The sequence below is a fragment of the Euprymna scolopes genome, chromosome 31 (genome assembly GCF_053919585.1).
Source record: "Euprymna scolopes isolate OS-2025 chromosome 31, ASM5391958v1, whole genome shotgun sequence".
In the NCBI taxonomy this organism is placed as follows: domain Eukaryota; kingdom Metazoa; phylum Mollusca; class Cephalopoda; order Sepiida; family Sepiolidae; genus Euprymna; species Euprymna scolopes.
Genome location: NC_136512.1, coordinates 46,892,286 through 46,910,007, shown reverse-complemented (window position 1 = coordinate 46,910,007; position 17,722 = coordinate 46,892,286). Strand labels below are relative to the sequence as shown.

The 17,722-nt window shown below is 35.7% G+C and overlaps 1 protein-coding gene and 1 long non-coding RNA gene across 2 annotated transcripts in view; both read right to left on the bottom strand.

Annotated features, from left to right (window-relative positions):
- Positions 1-17,722, bottom strand: part of LOC145255731 (potassium channel subfamily K member 1-like) — a 184,631-nt gene that overhangs the window by 136,316 nt on the left and 30,593 nt on the right. The gene's annotated exons all lie outside the window — the stretch shown is intronic.
- On the bottom strand, positions 5,222-8,136 carry LOC145255524 (uncharacterized). The gene is made up of 2 exons (XR_013863857.1): positions 7,825-8,136; positions 5,222-7,782 (listed from the first exon to the last, which is right to left on the bottom strand). It is a non-coding gene; the product is annotated as an uncharacterized LOC145255524 (long non-coding RNA).

Here is a 17,722-nt window from a genome sequence, read left to right as displayed (position 1 = left end):
TATGCCATACCCTATCAAAGGCTTTAGATATGTCAAGAGCAATTGCCCTAGAAAGATTGCCACCGTCGAGAGATTTGCTAATCCTATGCGATATAACTGTAAGGACATCTGCTGTAGATCTAGCAGAACGGAAACCATATTGAGTGTCACTAAGAAGGTTATTTTTGTTGAGATGTTTGATTACTTCTGTATTTAACACAGATCCTAGCAACTTACTCATGACGCACAGGAGACTTATTGGCCTGTACTGAGAGGGGGATGAGCGATCACCTGAATTCTTAAATACAGGGCATACTGATGAGATTTTCCAGGGAGATGGGAAACTATTCTCCTTAAGACAACGTTTAAACAGTTTTGTAAGTATGGGCGCTAGTTCAGGTTGAAGTTTTTTGAGTACTATAATTGGAATACCATCAGGGCCAGTTGCTTTACTGGAATCAAGGTTTTTGATTAGCTTGGCAACATCACGTACAGATATACGTATATCACATAGCGTGTTTTCTGATACAGGAGGAAATATTGGGGGTTGGCGGTCTTGGTCGCAAAGGGTAGAATTAGCTGCAAAGTTCTTGACAAAGAGTTTGGCTTTGTCTGATGCTGACGAGATTACCTCAGGTCCATTGATAATAGTTGGGATGGAGCACACGCTTCTGTTCAGGATTCTGTTTGCTATTTGCCAAAACTGGTGGGAACCAAGCCGCTGCTCAGCTACTTTGGACTTAACAGATTGAGCATACAACTCTCTTGCGTTCCTTATTACTTTCTTACAATGGTTGCTGGCAGTCCTGAAAACGGCTTTAGTTTCCATACATCTATTACGTTTGAAGCAGTGGAAAAAGTGATTTCTGTGCGCAATGGCAGCAGCACATTCTGGAGAGAACCATGGCTGGCTGTTAGGTTTTTGCTGAAACTTTTTAGAGGGTATGAAATGGTCAATACCTACAATTAACCATTCAGTTAGGTCTAATACTATAGAGGACACATCCTTTTTAAACATGGAATGCAGAGGTAGATCAGATATAAATGTACGGAAGCTATCCCAGTCAGCCTTAGTGTATCGATATACTGTACGATCGAGAGGTACGTCTGGGGACTTATTACATTTCATTTTTATCTTAATTGATACAACAGAGTGGTCGGAAGATCCAAGAGGCGACAGAACAGAAACTGAACATAGTTCAGGGCAAGTTGTGAGAAAAAGGTCTAGTAGGCTCGCATACTGGCCGTCATTATCGGGCACACGGGTAGGTTCCTGAACAATCTGAGTGAGGTCATAGGCAATGGAGAAATCATGACAGAACCTCCCCTCATCATCGGTCTTGTTTGAGTGGGTCAACCATTCGACGTTGTGAACATTGAAGTCTCCACATACGTGAATGTTAGCTGAAGGATAAGTAGAAAGGACTTGGTCAATTTTCTCAGATATGCTTTGAAAGATAGTAACTCCGCTGTTGTGGGGGCGATAGAGAGTAAATATAAATGCAGTAGTGTGAGCTAAAGCAACCCGGAAGCACATATAGGGTAAGTTAGGATCTTCCCTGGAGATGTCCCTCCCACATGGAAAGCTATCTTTAATATAGGCACATATTCCATGCCCATGGCGATCTTGGGGGTCAGATTTAGAAGTTAAGTTAGAGTATCCTGTAATTGCAAACTCATCTAGGGAAATAGCCTGTCCAATGCCAGTTTCACTTAAAAATAAAAGGTCTGGTTTAGTCTCCTGTAATTGGGTTTCAACCTCTGGAAGGTTAGAACATAGACCCCTGATGTTGGAGAAGGAGACATGGTAGTAGGGGTCTACGTTGGAAGTTAGAGAACCGGGTTTAATCGTGTATTTTTTCTTGAAACTTGTCATGATGAAATTTTGGAATTTGTGGACTAGGTCGACAGATTTACTTAGAGCAGGACAGAGAGGGGAAACTAAGAGAGAAAAAGAAACGAAGAATTTTTTTTTTTTTTTGTACCACATGATAAGGTAAAGCCGTAACAATTACCCACTAGTATGGCATCGAGAGGCCCCACCAGAAGCTACTGCATGGTCCAGATTCCATTCACCAAATGGCAATACAGCAGCCCCAGTACTTTGCACCTGCTGATAGGACAGCCTCCTTAGTGGTTAATCCAAGGTTTGGGTCCCTGACTATCAGGCGGATAACGTCAGCCCAGACAAAACGTTTACCTCCAGCACCCTTACTAGTGACATGGCTACAAGGATAGACACAGAAACAGAAAATTTCCACCAACTCTGCCAACTGTTCGCGCAAAAATACTGCCAACCTAGAAAACAGCTTTTTCTTCTCCCTTTGTCAGAAAAATCACTCATTTAAAAAATGAGGACTGAGGGACAAATAAGAAGAAGCGAGAGTACTTCAAGCTCTGTTGAGGATTAAGAAGATCAAAATGAATGTAAAACTGTACCTTTTTCAAGCCTGTTTGATGAATTAGCTTTGAATAAACCTACAGTAACAAATGAAAACTTAGAGCAGGTAGAAACTGAGTTAAACCTGAAAACAGTGCAACTACAACAGAAATACAAGAATCATAATCTAAACTCAAAAGTAGTTGTAAAGTTACATAATAGTCAAGTTTTTTTCATGCACTTGATTATAATCCCTTGTGATCATAATCCCTTATGATTAAGTGCATGAAAGAACTTGATTATTATGTAACTTTACAACTACTTCACTACTAAGAGGTGATGATCCATTTCAGTGGTATCACTGCTGAGTAAATTACCTTCAAAATATTTAAGTGCACCACCTTTATCCTGGAGGGTGAGAGGCTCTTTAGTACAGGTGCTAATGTGTATGAACTTATGAGGAACATACTGCGTCATGAGAATAGACAAACTCTAATATTTCTACATTACAACTTATAAGTATTCAACTTTAAATACTGATGAGACTATGAGAGCAGAGGAGGAAGGCAGATATAAGTAGAAGAGGAAGTAGAGCAGCAGCAAGTGCTTCACTTTATAGTTATTCACTTAAAGAATTATAATTTGTACTTTGTAATTGGTTTGTAATTTTTTTCTTATGTAATTGTTTAATTATGTTCATTTAAGAACTAGAAATTATATTTTGTAATTTTATTTAATAAAAACAAAAAGCCATAATAATGGCCAGACACTTAACAAATGTTAAGTTAAATGAGCAGTTACTATGTTAATGTGTCAAAGCTATCTGATGGGTCACTTGGCAGTGATGAAATGATTTGAATTTAATACGAAAGAGAAAAGTAAATAATCGGCCGATTAGACATAATTGTCAATTACCGATTAATGTAATGCGTCAAATTACCTACCGATTACCAGCCGATTAATCGGTACACCCTTAATCTATATATTGTTTCTTCATTATAAAATATTAATGCTTTGTGTTATGATTAATATGCACTGAAAGATTTAATCATTTTAAACTTTTATAAATATTCAAATTTATTTAAATATTACAATATTTCAATGTATTATAAGATATTTTATTGTATCTCTTATAAAAATTTAAAGAAAATATTAATTGTTGATATTTTTAGAAAAAAAAAAAAATCAACTCAGCTGATAAGTTTTGATTGAAATTTAAGAAAGGACATATTTTCCTAGTTTTTCAAAGGCTCATTGAATATATTCAGATTTGCATTTGAATAAAAAATTTTCATTCTGATCTTTCTATGCATGTGGTTTTATAGGAGACTTATAAGAATATTATTTTCAGTGAATACAAAACCTTTTTATGTTTTTTAATATATAAAGATTTTGTCAGTCTTTTGAAATGTTCATTGGATGGATCATAATTACATGAAATTTTGTTTCATGTAAACATTTTTATTAAATATTAAGGAAATATTTCATTTCCATTTGAAAATCTTCATTAAATTCTGTTTCATCTAAATATAAATAAATAATTATTTTTCATATATATCAAAATTTTTTTCGAGAAACTAAGAAACATTAGTTATGGCAGGATTGTAATTCATGAAAAAAATGAAATTCATCAATATTCATTCCTACAATTTATAAAATGAAAGAGGAATTTATTATTTATCACTCATTATCAGTTGCATTTAGGCAATGCATCAATGTACCAGATCTTTGCAAACAGACTCTTTACAGCATTAAGAGCTGATATCACTCTTTGAAATCCTGAATACTGCCCCCATATCCTATGAAATACAAATTCTGCAAATTAGATGAGCAATATGACTTAAAAATAATAGTCAATAATCAAAATAAGAGTAAAATTAGAATGATTTGAATGAAAACTCATCTAATAAATTCCAACATTGCAAAGATAATAAAAAGATGTGATTAAAAGTTCAAATAACTTTAATCATAATAATGAAAACTCAAACAAATTCAGACATTCAATTTCATAATGAATTAAGAATATCTATGTTATGAGTATATATATATATTTATATATATATATTTTTGCAAATGTTGCCATGTCATCTGCCAATATCCTACACTCTTATTTTTTTTCTTTAACCAAATCTCACCAATTTCACTCTTTACTGATTCATTCCATTTTCTTAGCACTATGAAAAAATTGCAAAAGTTGACATGTAACATGTTTCTATCAAATCTTATTACTTACATGCCAAATTATCAGATCATTAAAAAAAGATAGTGACATAATTATTCTTAACTGATTTACAAGTCACTCGGTCAAGCAAACCGGAATGAGCTAAGTACTAAATTTATTATTTTTTTTCTTAAAAACTCATCTTAACTCCTAACAAATGTACCATGGTGCCTCGTTATAATTTTGTCTATTTGTTTTAGTTATGTATATTTTTGTTTATTTTTGTCTTGCAAACTACAATGAAAATTGTCACCCCCCCCTCCACTTAAAAGGGGTAAAACACTGTGCACCCACGTTATATTCAAGTAAACTAGTGATAAAAAGGCTAGGCAAAATTCCAGAATATTCCACAAACCAGGAATTATTTTCTCCTACATAGGAAGCTAGGACTTTATTTAAGTAGTATACTTAATATCTATTACTATAAGCTCGCTTGTATTGAAATGTTGCTTCCATGCTAGCTATATCAAATTACTGAACATTGTTTTACTATGAATCCAGACGCACCATACACTAATAGTTTTTTCTCTCATTAGGGTACAAACCCCTGCTGGATTCTATGTATATCCAATATATATACTTTACCCCCAAGACGACTGCCTATGTCTGATTTTCATGTTAAATTAAAAAAAAAAAAAAAATTTTTTTTTTCTTCTAACTAAACTTTACTTGGCACTCAAAATTCTAATAATTAATTTTACTGTATTCTGTAAGATTAACCTATGACCTTCACTGAGGTGCACGACTTGACACAAAAAAAAAAAAAAAGCAACTTCTTAATCAACTGCTAACGCATGCATCATTGTAATGTCCAATGACAACAACCTTCTCACTCGACCTGCCTTTTATACCACTCTCTCAATCCCTCTTCTTGCGCATGCGCCCGGAGATTCCTGACAACCTCGAGACTTCCGCTTATAAAAACCCAAGTTTTGTTGTCGCGCATGCCTACACAAGGCACAAACACGTGGGCGTTTGTTTTGTTGGTAAGTACTACATAACCCTCTCCTAAAAACTAACAATCTGCCCTACTCCCCAAGCAGTCACTAACATGCATACATTACACACGACTTGGATGGGAGTCCTCAGCTTTCAGCCCTTAACCTTCGCATGATGACCGATTGGAAGTCGTAGTCGGACACCCCACTCATTCAACAACTGCCAAACTTGGTGGCTACAAAAAGCAGCATCGTTGTCCGTCAATATCTCTTCCGGCGCATCTCGCTCAGAAAAGATAGATGACAGTTGGCGGACAACATTCGCTGAGTCCTGCCTGGTCATTTGCCGCCACACCGCAAAACGAGTGGATCCGCAGTCGATAAGGGTTAGAAAGGGCTTACCACTGTAATGGGTAATATTCATCGCTACTCGTTGCCACACATGCTCAACTTCCAATCGCCCCTTCTGCCATTGCTCAGGTGCAGGATCGATAGACTGGCATGTCTTACAGTGCTTGATGATTTGCCGACATCTGCCCTTGTCACTGCCAGATCCACATGCCTTGCAAAATACAGTTCTTTTGATACCTGGATGTCCACTCTGCACATGAATTCTTTGTATTTGGCATGAGCTGATCGCACCAACTGCGCAAGATCGAGCAGCGAACTCCACACCTGTCTTCACAGCTTCATACCATTTGTGAGGCACACGGGTTAGTTGGTCTGCACGATTACAGTGTGATGCCACAAGCGTTACACTCACCGACAGGTCATACTCTGATACCAGACTCTTGAGGGTGCTTAGGCTCCGCTGGATTAACATCTCACTGGCTGCCTTAGTGCGGACTCTCGTTCGTCCCGAAAGAGAGTCAGACACCCAGTGGTAGACGCAGAGAGAATCCGTGTACAAGTGCAACTTCTTTGACTGCCATTGCAGTGCCAGATTTAAACCCTTCACAACAGCATCCAGTTCCGCCAGATTGATATGTTGAGCATCATTCACGGGTCACAGCCAGCACATGTCTTCAATTACGTTTCCACGTCGCTCCAATAACACTCCCAATGCCAAAGAACTAGCGTCAACCCACACATTCAGTGTCCTCATCGACACACCATTCTCCATGGGCAAGGTCCTCCTTGTCAACTCTCTCTAGGGTTTCCGTCGTCATCAGAGTTAGAAGAGCATCATCAGATACATCATCCCAACCTGTAGTTACTAAACTTGCCCTGCGTTTGATGACGCCCACAGCTGCTCGGAGCCAGCCACACGCTGGTAAGTGACCAATAAGTTTCCCACACAAGGAAAAAATAGTCCGCCGCGTAATATCAGGGATGTTTGTAATCTCACTGCCACCCCTCCATCGTAAGGTACCGTCTTTCCCGCAGACTCCAATCCTAATACCCGTGCTCCATCCCTCAGACGTTCGGGATCCTTGCACTCCAACCCGAATTGAGCTAACTTTTCTCTGACGTGCGACGCAGATTGTATATCTTCATTGATGTACACATCGTCAATATAGGCCGATGTTGCGTCTTCAGTGGTCTTTTCCTGGGACAACACTGCATTTACAATGGTCTTCATGATTTGCGATGCCACATTCAGTCCAAAGCCAAGTCGAGTAAGGCAGTATCTCTGACCCCAGAACCACACTGTCTGGAACAGCCACAATGTCTCATCCACTCGCACCTGCAAATAAGCCTTCTGCAAGTCTACTATAGACACATTGGAGCCCTTCTGGCGCCATTCTCTCAGCTTGCTGGGGCACACGTCAGCATCGGCAGTGTACGTCTCAATGTATCTATTAAGTCCAGCACCGGACAAACTTTTGATTTGTTATGCTGGACTACCGCCATTAAGGGAATCAGACCCTTGGGTGGTCCCAGCTTATTGGGGTAGGGGATCAGCCATCCATCCTGGATCCATGCCTCAAGCTCCTTCTCGTATTCATTATGGGCCTTGTCGGGTATCGAGTACTCTTCAATGCTATTCTTGAGTTCGGTTGGCGCCCTTCCTTCTGTCCACTTCCACATAATATCAAGCCATGCTTTTTGGTGATGGTTGTAGTCCACCTTAAAATCAGGCAGATCAATGTGAACTGCAGCACACACTGGGGTTTCCAAAAACTGCGCAGTCCCGTCTCTTCCGATAACAACTCCCCCCAGTGCCTTAATAGCATCATATCCCAACAGTACATCGAATCCCAGCAAATCCCCTCACATCACCAGCACATTAATGTCTGCGGCCACACCAGAGTCTGTGTGGACTTTGACAGTTCCGGCTCCACAGCAAGCTTGCGTATTGCCACCTTTGATGTTCTGCTTTGTCCAGTTTCGACACAACTTGGCACTCATGATGGTGTGTGAGCACCCGGAGTCGAGAAGAGCTGAACAAGGCACTTGGTCCACGTACACATTTATTGTCGGTTGCGCCGCAATTAAATCTTGTCCGGGGAACAGGGTGGCGCTGACGTCCTGCCCCCTAATGCATTTCCCACACAATTTTGGGATAAATGTCCATAACTACCACATTGGAAACAGCGCGGGCGCCCCTGCCCCTTGTTAGTACAACTTCTTGCGAAATGGCCTCGCTGGCTACAACAGAAATTCTATGTAGAAAAATCTGCTTGGTCAGTAATTTAGGCCAATTATTGTACACGTTTTCAAACCAAAAAACAAAAATGCTTCATTGACTTTTATATTAAATCTGATTTGGAGTTTTCTCTTTGATTACTAATTTTAAAGAGGGAGTAGGAGTAAATAATTCCTTCACAGCACTATGTACTCATCCTTAAACTAATCACTGTGAAATAAAGAAAAATCTAGAGTCAAATTTTCTTGTTACATCATGCATTCATTCACCTCATAAAAATGCAGCAATCAGATTACATAGCTAATAAAAATATATGCTCACATGTTACCTGATTACACATTTAAAACATTCTGGGGTTTTCTTAGATTATGCATAACAAAATAGTTCCCAAAACTTCTTTGCTTGAAATACAAACTGCATAAACATTATGCACTATTTTTGAGATTTGTTCAAATACAACTTCAAAACCAATACTTATAGAAACTTAAAAATTCAACTAAAAATAACTATATGGGGTCAAGAGCCAGATCGTCTTGGATTCCACAAATTTCTCAAGCAATGCTGGAGCATAATTCTGCTGAAATATTATTTATAGTGTTTTGAAATTAAAAAAAAAATAAGAGCAGGATTTTAAAATTTCTTTAAATTTAAAACACTTTTCCTTGTTTTTATTATAAATTCTAAACAATACATCACATACAAGTATAATACATCACATACAAGTATAATACATCACATACAAGTATAATACATCACATACAAGTATAATACATCACATACAAGTATAATACATCACATACAAGTATAATACATCACATACAAGTATAATGAAATATTAAAAGGAAAGTAAATAAAGATCGACTCACAGATTTTGATAGATTTTTTTCTCTTAGAGATTTTTCATTATGCATCTTTTTAATGACTCCAACTCTTGAAATGTTAAAAGATCCAAGCAAATTAAAAGCAACAAATTCTGACTCCAGCTCTGCAGTTCTGGCAAAATAGGGAAATGGAATTTATTGGATAACGTTTCTCTTGCAATGAACCTAAACTACACAAATCATTTCCTGTAGTTAAATTGTGTAATGTGTGAGAATATTTTAAAAGGCAATTTGTTCTCTTTAGACAAATACTTGGATTTTGAAGACCTAGTTATTTCAAGAAAAACAAATTATACAAGTCTGCTTAAAAAATAACCTTTATCTGATAACTCATTTCAAGTAACATGTGATTTTTTTTCTTTTATTCATTATCTTAGGAATTCTGAAAATGAGTTAAATCCCTGGAAGAATTGATTAAAAAATTGTCATGAGTTATCCTTTTTTTTCAAAAACGTATCTATCTGATATCTATAAATGCTCAGAACTAACCACAAAAGATAAAACATGTTACAATGTACTATTCATTTTATATAGATAATAATGTCTGACTCAGCAATTTACACAACAAATTTAAACATAAAATTAGCTAAAGCCAATGTTTATTAATATACAGTAAATAAAACCAATTTGAATTGAGTGGTTTATGGTATAGCAAGTAAGGAACCTGTAATGAGCAGATCTACGACATGGCATCAAAAGATCCATGATACGGCCAGAACAAATTTATTTTATACTATGTAGGGCACATGGCATTGTAAGATTTATAATATGGCAAGTCGGGCGCATGTGAGCAAATTTATAGTATGGTAAGTAAGGCACACATGATGGGCAGATTTATGGAATGGCAAATGATGCATATCCATGGAATAATTTTTATTATCTAGAATCAGACATGTCATTAGCAGATTTATGGTAAATAATACACGTCTTTGAAAGATCAATAGAATATCAAGAAGGGTACATATCATTGGCAGATTTATAATATAGAAACTAAAGTACATGGCATAGAAAGCTCTATGCTAAGGTAAAAGTGCTATGAAATGTAAAAACAACACATACGCGCAAACCTTGCGCGTGAAAAATATGTGTCACTGAAGGTGAAAGGATCACATTTTACTTATCAGTAATCTTTAAATAATAAAAAAAAAAAAAACACCTGATGATTTTTCGATTCTTTTTTCTTCTCTCAAAAAAATACATGAGTTTTTGATTTAATATATTTTATTTCTTTTTTATGGAGTGAATTTAAAAAAAAAAAAAAAAAAAAAAAAAAAAATTGAATGAAATAGAAAAGATCGTCGTAATTCTACAAAATTTTCTGGACAACATAAGATTATAAGGTTTCACTTAAAAAAAAAAAAGTTCAACGTGGTTAAAAAAAAAAAGGTTTTAAACTTTGGACTTTACAGGTAAATTTGCAAATAACTATTCTTTTTTTTGTTTTAAGTTAGTTTATTTTATTTATTGATCTTTTCTCTTCAATTTGTGATATATAAATTTGAGGTGAGAAAATTAATTAATTTCATTTTAACAGACATTTCAAAATGGGGGAGTGAATTTAAAAAAAAAAAAAAGTTTGTCTAGAATATCATATTCGGTTTATTGGAAAGAGCATAAAATTTCACATCTGAAAATATCGTAAAAATTGAACCATTAGAAAAATTTTGATAGATTTTTAAAGTTTAAAAATTTAAAAAATTTAACTCGTAAAATTCGATTTCATTACATAAAAAAATGGCTGCATGAATGCACGCAAGCACTTTGTAAACACTTAAAAAATAATATTTCTATTATTTTTTAAACAACTTTAATAGTTTATTTTGGAAGTATATTCCATAAAGAAAATAAACACTTTAAAAAGAGAAATTACAAGTTTTTTATATTTTATATGCATGTTTTGTGTTAGGGGTGTCAAAAATTCCCAACAAATTCTGACACATCTAGAGCAGAAGTACATAAGAGTCTATTCCTAGTCAACACTGGGTGCATCTGTTAATATTGTACAATTTCTATGTAAAAATAAATTTAAAAAAAAAACATTTTCAGAATATTTTTTTCAATTTAACCCATGTTCAATCTGAAAGCTTATATCTTCATCTTGTTATCAGACATTCAAGAAAAATGTTATTTTAAATATTTCCGCAAGTTTTTAATTAGAACTGAATGTGAGGATGTTCAAAATTATAAGTGATAAAGACGGTGACTTAATTATGAAAATGTCAAAAAGAAAATAACTAAAAATCAAGAACGAGAATATTTGAATTCAAATAAAATTTATGATTTATAATTTAGACTTAGTTTGTCAAGCTTTGATCGCAGACAAGTTAATCATAGAAGACATATTTTGCTCAGCAAATAAGGCCAAATTTTGAAAGATTTTGTTTTACAGTATATGAATCCTTTTATGGTTATTTCATAGCGAAACACAATACTTATTGTAAATTGTTTATAGACTGGCAGAACAAAAATTTTGATTTTACCCATTCAAACTTTTTTTTTAACAGTATTAGTTTTTTTAATTAAACACAAAATTTAAATTTGTTAAAGGCAAATGACTTTACGGAGTTTCAATATAATGAAATATCTATATACTAATATCATAGTGTGTGTGTTATTTTCTGTGTCACACTTATATCCGGGGTGTTTAATTGTTATGTACTTCCATTTCTTGTCATAAATAATTTTTTCAAGAATTCTTCATAAGTTTTGGTTTCGATTATAGCTGATGGCACTCCAGTAATCTAGTTTTTTTATATAAATAATTTTATCCAGAATTCTTTATAAGTTTTGGTTTCGATTAGGGTTGAAAAAAACTCAAGTCATATATATATATATATATATTTGTGTGTGTGTGCATATATTTTTTTCATAAGTTTTTATTTTGGTTTCGATTCAAGCTAATGCACCCAAGTCATATATGGATATTTTTTTTTTTTTTTTTTTTTGAAATCGCAACTTTTTAACATAAAAATCAAGAGAACATTAATAATACATTCAAAATTTGCAAGAATTAAAATATATTTAAGCAAACTTTATGACCGGGCTTTACCGGGCATTCATGCTACACTAATATCAGTGTCTATTTACACTGAACATCTACAGAATGCCAACATCAATATATTACATGAATGAGTGGAATTTCTACAGGTCCCACTGGTTTGTGAATAATAATGCAAATGCAGTTATATAATATTGATTAAGTTCCCATATGTAGTTAACCTGAACTAAAACCAATATTTCTTCAAAAGTGCTCAATACGAGTGCAGAGTTTTTATATAAATGAAATTATATGAAGTAAAGTAGTCTACACGGATCAGTCAATGTTTTAACATTTTTCATGTCACACCAGGATTCCAATTGAATCTCGAATCTGATTAAAGAATCAATTGGAGTCCCGGTGAAACATGAAAAAAATGTTGATCGATCTACAGACTCCTTACTGTATTTACATAATTTTGTCACATTATCTACATCTAACAGTGGCCAAAATATGATGCAGACTTTTTATAACATAGCACAACATAAAATATTAGTTGTAATACTTGTTAGATTAGATGCCAGGTCATGAAAATCCTCCAGATAAAAGGGAAGATGTTGAAAATAATCCACTTGATGAGCAGGTGTTGTGTGAACGCGTCAGATATAGTCAAAGTTGAAAGAAAGTCTTTATATTCATATTAATTTTCTTAACACGTGATTTAAGAAAACAAAAAGACTTTGTTAGACGATTGCTTTACATCGAAAAGCGCAAATCCAAATGTGCAAGCAGTTACAAAATGCAATCATATGTTATGTTTTACTAATAAATTTACAAATTTATATCTGAAAAATCAAATCAATTATTTGATAAACGTGTATAGTTTAAACATTTGATTGATCATGAAAATCAATGAATGAAAACCAATTGATTCCAAATTAGGAAACATATTAGTCTCAATTTGCTTTTTGCTATAAACAATCTTCAACGTACAATAGGTTGTAATTAATTGTAGCTATACATTGGATGGGGAAAGCAAGAAAACCAGACAATTTATATCTGGATAAAGCTTAATGTTAAGAATCATCACACCCAGAATTTCTCCTAATAACAGCATATCTCAAAAGTCTTGAATTAGCGATATTGTACAATATCATATATAAAAATAGCTGACATTTTTAGGTTTCTTAAAAAAAAAAGAAGTAAGATTAAATAAAATAGTACATTTTATAACCATTTTCAACAGCAAACATTAACTGCATCACAGTTTGACTTATAAAAGAAAATAAAAACTTTTTTTTTTAAATCAAGTACTTAAAAGCTCCTGTTACTCTCGCTTCTTATTTGTCTCAGTCCTCATTTTTTAATGAGTGATTTTTCTGACGAGAAGAAAAAGCTGTTTTCTAGGTTGGCAGTATTTTGCGCGAACAGTTGGCAGAGATGGCGGAGATTTTGTTTCTATGTCTATCCTTGTAGCCATGTCACTAGCAAGGGTGCTGGAGGTAAATGTTTTGTCTGGGCTGACGTTATCCGCCTGATAGTCAGGGACCCGAACCTTGGATTAACCACTAAGGAGGCTGTCCTATCAGCAGGTGCAAAGTACTGGGGCTGCTGTATTGCCATTTGGTGAATGGAATCTGGACCATGCAATAGCTTCTGGTGGGGCCTTTCGATGCCATACTAGTGGGTAATTGTTACGGCTTTACCTTATCATTAGCTACAAAAAAAAAAAAAATTCTTCGTTTCTTTTTCTCTCTTAGTTTCCCCTCTCTGTCCTGCTCTAAGTAAATCTGACGACCTAGTCCACAAATTCCAAAAATTCATCATGACAAGTTTCAAGAAAAAATACACCATTAAACCCGGTTCTCTAACTTCCAACGTAGACCCCTACTACCATGTCTCCTTCTCCAACATCAGGGGTCTACGTTCTAACCTTCCAGAAGTTGAAACCTAATTACAGGAGACTAAACCAGACCTTTTATTTTTAAGTGAAACTGGCATTGGACAGGCTATTTCCCTAGAAGAGTTCGCAATTAAAGGATACTCTAACTTAACTTCTAAATCTGACCCCCAAGATTGCCATGGGCATGGAATATGTGCCTATATTAGGGATAACTTTCCATGTGGTAGGGACATCTCCAGGGAAGATCCTAACTTACCCTATATGTGCTTCCGGGTTGCTTTAGCTCACACTACGGCATTTATATTTACTCTATCGCCCCCTAGCGGAGTTACTATCTTTCAAAGCATATCTGAGAAAATTGACCAAGTCCTATCTGCTTATCCTTCAGCTAACATTCACGTATGTGGTGACTTCAATGTTCACAACGTCGAATGGTTGACCCACTCTAACAAGACCGATGATGAGGGGAGGTTCTGTCATGATTTCTCCATTGCCTATGACCTCACTCAAATTGTTCAGGAACCCACCCGTGTGCCCGACAATGACGGCCAGTATGCGAGCCTACTAGACCTTTTTCTCACAACTTGCCCTGAACTATGTTCAGTTTCTGTTCTGTCGCCTCTTGGATCTTCCGACCACTCTGTTGTATCAATTAAGATAAAAATGAAATGTAATAAGTCCCCAGACGTACCTCTCGATCGTACAGTATATCGATACACTAAGGCTGACTGGGATAGCTTCCGTACATTTATATCTGATTTACCTCTGCATTCCATGTTTAAAAAGGATGTGTCCTCTATAGTATTAGACCTGACTGAATGGTTAATTGTAGGTATTGACCGTTTCATACCCTCAAAAAAGTTTCAGCAAAAACCCAACAGCCAGCCATGGTTCTCTCCAGAATGTGCTGCTGCCATTGCGCACAGAAATCACTTTTTCCACTGTTTCCAACGTAATAGATGTATGAAAACTAAAGCCGCTTTCAGGACTGCCAGCAACCATTGTAAGAAAGTAATAAAGAATGCAAGAGAGTTGTATGCTCAATCTGTTAAGTCCAAAGTAGCTGAGCAGCGGCTTGGTTCCCACCAGTTTTGGCAAATAGGAAACAGAATCCTGAACTGAAGCGTGTGCTCCATCCCAACTATTATCAATGGACCTGAGGTAATCTCGTCAGCATCAGACAAAGCCAAACTCTTTGCAGCTAATTCTACCCTTTGCGATCAAGGCCGCCAACCCCCAATATTTCCTCCTGTATCAGAAAACACGCTATGTGATATACGTATATCTGTACGTGATGTTGCCAAGCTAATCAAAAACCTTGATTCCAGTAAAGCAACTGGCCCTGACGGTATTCCAATTACAGTACTCAAAAAACTTCAACCTGAACCCATACTTACAAAACTTTAAACGTTGTCTTAAGGACAATAGTTTCCCATCTCCCTGGAAAATTTCATCAGTATGCCCTGTATTTAAGAATTCAGGTGATCACTCATCCCCCTCTCAGTACAGGCCAATAAGTCTCCTGTGCGTCATGAGTAAGTTGCTGGAATCTGTGTTAAATACAGAAGTAATCAACCATCAACAAAAATAACCTTCTTAGTGACACTCAATATGGTTTCCGTTCTGCTAGATCTACAGCAGATGTGCTTACAGTTATATTTCATAGGATTAGCAAATCTCTCGACGGAGGCAACCTCTCTAGGGCAATTGCTCTTGACATATCTAAGGCCTTTGATAGGGTATGGCATAAAGGTTTACTTCATAAGATCTCTAGCTATGGTATTGCTGGAAATGTCTTCTCAATTATTAAATCATTTCTTTCTGATAAGTTCATAAGTGTAGTAGTTGAGGGGCAAAAATCAGAAGCTCACAGTATTAATGCCGGTGTCCCTCAGGGGTCCATCCTGGGCCCAACTCTTTTCCTGATCTACATTAATGATCTTCCAAATCACATCCTTACATCATTTGTAGACATCTATGCTGACGACACTACCATTTATGGTAGCACATCTAAGACAGTAAACGACCAAGTTCTCTCCAATTCTCTCTCCTCTGATCTTGAGCACGTAGTACAATGGGGTAAGGAGTGGCTGGTTACTTTTAATGCATCTAAAAACCAAGCTTCTCTCTTTACATCAACATTCTGATCCACATCTGGCATCAATTGAAATGAATGGCTCTCGTCTTCAGGAGGCCTCAAGTTTTGACAAGCTTCTTGGCTTGACCATTACTCCTGATCTTAAATGGAACACGTACATCAAATCTGTTGCCAAGGCCGCTGGAAAAATGGTGGGATCTTTCTATCGATCCGGTAGATATCTCACTGCTGATGCTATTCTCTATCTATATAAGAGCCAGGTACGTCCAAGGATGGAATACTGTTGCCACATCTGGGCAGGAGCTGCTAGAAAGGACTTGGCCTGCCTTGATAGAGTTCAAAATAGACTTCGTAGCCTCGTAGATGTCCTTTTCTCTTCCTTGCAACCTCTATCTCACAGAAGAGATGTTGCGAGTTTGTCTCTGATGTATCGTTATTTTCATGGAAAGTGTTCGACTGAGCTTCAATCTATGGTTCCCCCCCCCTCGCCAAACTTTCACAAGAAACACTCGTCTAGCTGTAAACACTATCAATAATTCCCCCCACTCTTTATCTGTGCCTAAACCTAAACGTAGATTCCATGAACAAAGCTTCTTTCTTAGAAGTGCACGCCTGTGGAATTGTCTTCCATTTTCCTGCTTTCCGGCTGACTACAATATGGTTGTGTTCAAGTCTAATGTAAATAAGTTCTTGATGAGCCGTTCCATATAAGTTATCAAATTTACCAAATTTTCTTTACTAATGATTAATATTTTCCAATTTCTACTGTACACTCTTTACCCTTATCCTTGAGTGGCCTCTTGGCCTTGATAATGTGGTGATGCCTATGTAAAAAAAAAAAAAAAAAAAAAAAACTTTTTTGTTTTAGTTTAAAACAATTGGATTCAATGAGGTATAAAAATAGATTAGTTTTTGAAAATGAACTAAAATGCATTTAACACAACTAACACTAATAAAAGTGAATTCTGATAGAAAGTTAAATGAAAAGTCTGAAATTAAAAAAATCTAATTAAAATATTAAATAAGAAACAAGTCTAAATTTAAAGTAGTGAAGTTTAAACATTAGTTCAAAGGTGGCATTTGGGGGGAGGGATTATGTTTTAATATGTTCCTATTTACAATGTCTCCCCACGGGACAGAGTTAGACACCAGGGTCGTTTTTTAATGTGGAGAAAAGGAACAAAAATAAAAATTGTCTCAGTCGTGAAGGATTTCTCCTCCACTGACAGAACAAGAAATTGAAGTGCAGCATCTGAAGAACAGATACTACACTTTGATCTTGACCCGATGTGCATATATTATAATACTGGTTCATTGGTTATCAAGGCTTAAGGGTCACTCAAGGATAAGGATTACCGAAATAGTTGTAAACTATTATTTAAAGTTTGAAAAACAAAGTATTTTTGAATGGTAGGGAAGAATGACACTACTGTAACAGTATACGATTCATTACTTAAAATAAGAGATACCCAAAAAAGCAGAACAACTAAATAACTTACACTTTAGTTTCAAAAAATGAATTCATAAGCAGTCAACAATATAAACAATGCAACTCATCAATTGACAGGTGAACGAATAGCTAAGTACATGCTCAGAAAAATTGTCTTTGGGTCCTTTTATTTACTTTTTGTTTATATATGTCTGAAGTAAATACAAATATTATGAATTGCTTTTTACAGAGGTTTTTTGTCAAAGAAAACAAAAAATGTGCGAATCAATGGGATTTGTGTCACAGCAATTGTAACAGGTGTGAAA